We start from the raw sequence: 4,310 nt of genomic DNA, 5'->3' as shown, positions 1-4,310 counted from the left end.
TAGCCGGTATATCATTTACCGGTCATTGATGTTTAGCCGCTGAAATCAGGGTCGGCAAAGCCTTTAGCGGCGTTTTGTACAAAAGCTGGTAAAAGGTCTGACTTATTGCCGCTATATATCATTTGCTTTAACGGCAATTGTTTGCGGCAATTATGATGGCTGCTAAATCCAATCTAAAACGGCTACTAATGCTCTTTTTACGTCCATTTTTGTAGCCGCTAAATATAAAATAATTGTGGCTAAAGGTCCATACCTTTAGCGGTAATTGTTTTGTGGCAATAAGAAGGGCTATAATAGTCCTTCTAAAAACGTATTAGTATGCCCTTTTAGCATCCATTTTAATGGCTGATAAATTCAATTAAATTGCCGCAAAAAGTCATCTTTAACAGCAATTATAATGGCTACAATATCCCCTGTGGACATATCATAATTTTCCCTTTTATCGTCTATTTTTATAACCAGTATATCCTGTTAAATTGCCACTAAAAGTCACAAGCTATAACGACAATAGTTTAGCCACCATTAATAATAGCTACTACATTCGTTCATAAAATTATCCAAATAATAAAACATAATAATATTGATTCATAAAAACATAATGTATCTCATTAAATCTTAACAAACAAAAGAAAATACTAATCCAAAATATTAATATCATAGTAACTTAAAAAATAATTTTATATTGTTTGAAGCAAATAGCTAATGTCATTATATAACTGATCCTATCAAATAACAGTCTTCAACTAATTTCTGCACTGCTTCATCATATGGAAATCTTCCACCCGCTATATTATCGATGATCAGACTGTATGACCTGAAATTACAAAATAACTATGTCAATAGATGAAATATAATAGTCCTCAACTGGGATATTTATCGAGCAAAAATATTAAATTCATATATCATGGACTCATCACACTCCAAATCTAAATCAAGTGACAATATATTCTGAAAATAACCAGAGGGAAAAAGGAGAGAATGTCTGCAAACAATATTAGTTAAACAAAATTAAGAAAGTTCGCGATGTACTGTAGATGTATGCATAAACAAGAAAATCGTCTTCTTCTTCTAGCCAGCATCTATTAGATCTCTTTACTTGCATCTGATCACTCTAAAGAAGCTGGCAGTCTTGGTACAAAATTCCCTCTAAAGTTTTTTACTGTTTTATACTTTTAGGTTGTCCCTCTGTTACGGAGACTTAATAACAGACATACAGGGATCATCCAAGGACTAAAAATTATTAGGCTATTAGCTAATGCATAAAATCATTTAAGCTGATACAATTGTCAATGATTGCAACACTACATGATAAATTAGCAGCAGGTTGTCATTCACACTCAGGTTCTACGTCATGCATATATTTGTCACAATTCATGCATATTTCTTCTCAGTAGAATAAACTCCGGTAACTGAGAAACAAGTTATGTACAACCAAACTAAAAGAGAAACACATAGGGAATAACACTGAAGAATTCAAACTCGTGAAAGAAGTATAATAAATTGACAGCAAGAACAAGTCATGTTTTCAATATGTTACACCAACAAAATAAATTTATAGCCAATATAAATACATAGATGGACAACAATTGCAGTAGGTACAGAACTGAGACACTACAAACAAACGCAAATAAATCCAAAATCTCAGTTAACGCTCTACTCTAAAAGGGTCTAAATAAACCCCCCAAGAAAATAATAGGTTCATTAACCGAAAGACATTTTCATGTCAAAATCATTTGCATATACAAATTCAGTAATACATAGCTTAAAGATTCAACTGAGGAAAATAACAAGCATTAATAGGTTCAAAATGAAGACAGATTGTTCATACCTTAGGATTTTCTAGGAATCAGATGAGTTATCTCACTATGAAGAAGGGAAAGAGCACAAAGAGTAATTTTCTATCTTTCTTGGGATTCCATGTCTCCAACTGACTGATGCATCACAGCTTTTTCCTTTTGATTAATGGTTAATACTAATCTTTGCTTCATGTTAAGTGACAGATGAGTTATCTAACTATGTAACTATGCTATTTCATTATCTATTGCTCTCTTATTTGATTGTTGCCTTTGTCATTTTGCATTAGGCCAAGCAGGTCATATGTGCATTATAATATATTGTAGCATTATACTCGCCAATGAACTTATTTCTTATGTAAGTGGTACTAATACTAATAAAGTTACAATCGAATTATGGAAGCATGTAAGTCGAAACGATATCTTGTATCCATTTCTTGCAAGTTTACATGAAATCAGATTCCAATGATAAAAAAATTAGAGGAAAATTCAAACAATAGAAAACTCAAATAGTAGTACCGAAGGATAAATATGAGTAGTACCGTGAGACAGTGAAGTATTTTCAGCAACCGAAGGTTGTTGTTGCTGTTGTTGTTCGATCTTTTATACATGATATTTTCTTTTAAATGATGGCTTCATTTTTTTGTGGTAGTCCCACGAACTTTTCTTGGCTCCGAATTACCTGGAATGGAAGATTTAAAGGTCATCAAATGGAAAAAATTTATATGGTCAACACTAAATGTATACCAACACGTAAGTGTTTATCTTCAATTAATTAGTAAATGGACATATGCCTTCAAAGCCACTCTAATTTGGATTAGCTCTCAAATTCCAGGCCTCGGAGCAGCTACTGGAAAGCTACTTAATGTTAATGATTTACAGAAATCAAGTACTGCTCTTCGGAGGATATCGTATCTTTTCATATGATTTCTCTTAGCTAATATATACTATCATACAGAGAATGAGCAAGGAATATTCGAACAAGTATTCAGGAGAATTAAGTGCTGGAAAGCTGAGGAATAACTAATACTACATTGTGATCTCAACTTCTCATATATAGTGTATATAGTGCTGGACTAATACTATATAGTGCTTGAGATAGTTCTATGATTCCATTCGAACAATTGTAAGGTTGATATCTACAGAGAATCTGATTAGATATGCTTACTGAGACCTGGAGCAATGGACTTAACTCAGAACAAGTAAGATTTAAGAGGTTCCGTGCATATATGCATGCACTAGTTAACCATGAAACTCAGACAAGAAGTAGGCTAGATAGATTTCCTACAACTTTAGCTAGGCAGAATGCATGTGTGTTTCTACCATATGGACACTAACTTGATATCTAAGTTTAACTGATTTTATTTCCTCAATGAGACAACACTAATTAGCAACTTTAGCTAGGCAGAATGCATGTATGACTATGAAGCCCTCTCGTACATTTCAGTAATGGACTCTCCTTTTGTCATCGTCGATCTCTCCAAACTTTGAGAGATCGATGTGAACATAGAGGAAAATTCAGCTTGGACTCAAGCTGGTGCTACTGTTGGTAAAGTCTATTATAGACTTTCAGAGAAAAGCAAAATTCATGGATTTCCAGCTGGACTTTGTACCAGTTTAGGAATTGGTGGTCACATAACAAGTAGAGCCTATGGTTCTACAATGAAAAAATTCGGGCTTGGAGCTGACAATGTAATCGATGCTCGTAATGTTATTGCCAATGGTACTATACTCGATAGGCAATCGATGGGGGAAGACTTGTTTTGGGCGATACGAGGTGGTGGAGGAGCAAGTTTCGGGATCATACTTTCCTGGAAGTTAAAATTAGTTATTGTTGCATCGGTTGTCACTGTTTTCACTGTCCCGAAAACATTGGAACTGTTGAAAGGATTTTACAAAAATGAATGAGAGTTTTCCTGAACTGGGATTGACACAAAAACATTGTACATAAATGAGTTGGTTTGAGTTAATTTTGTACATTGCTGGTTTCCCAACAAAAACCCCACCAGAAGTATTACTCCAGGGGAAACCAACATTCAAAAACTACTTCAAAGCCAAATCAGACTTTGTAAAAAAAGCCAATTCCTGAAACTGGACTTGAATGTTTATGGAAAAGGCTACTAGAAGAAGACTCACCACTAATGATATGGAATTCATATGGAGGAATGATGGCTAATATATCAGAATCAGAGACACCATTCCCACACAGAAAAGGAGTCATCTGATTACTTGCTAAGTACAGAAGCATACACAAATTGTTCACTGCAAGCTTCCACTTTCTGAAATTATTAACGATAAGTACTGCTCCATTAATTTAAGCAGTACTTTGCGCCCCAAATTATTCTTTAGTTGTATTAAAAAAGTGACTTATTAGACTATTAGGATTTAATAGATTTTGTAACAGTCTCGCTTAATCTAAAGAACTAGAATATGACTCTGATCCCTAAAGGGTCATGTTTAACTTAATTTTATCTAAAGAAAAAAAGGCTCATGTTTAAATTTGTGCTAGCATTTCAT

At 33.9% G+C, this 4,310-nt stretch overlaps 1 pseudogene; it reads left to right on the top strand.

The window, feature by feature from the left end:
- The first annotated feature begins 3,206 nt into the window (after positions 1-3,206).
- On the top strand, positions 3,207-4,018 carry LOC109211962 (annotated as a pseudogene).
- The last annotated feature ends 292 nt before the right edge of the window (positions 4,019-4,310 follow it).

Source organism: Nicotiana attenuata, unplaced genomic scaffold (assembly GCF_001879085.1).
Source record: "Nicotiana attenuata strain UT unplaced genomic scaffold, NIATTr2, whole genome shotgun sequence".
Classification (NCBI taxonomy): Eukaryota; Viridiplantae; Streptophyta; class Magnoliopsida; order Solanales; family Solanaceae; genus Nicotiana; species Nicotiana attenuata.
Note: the sequence above shows the minus strand (reverse complement) of the source record. Positions and strands in the feature narration are given on the sequence as shown.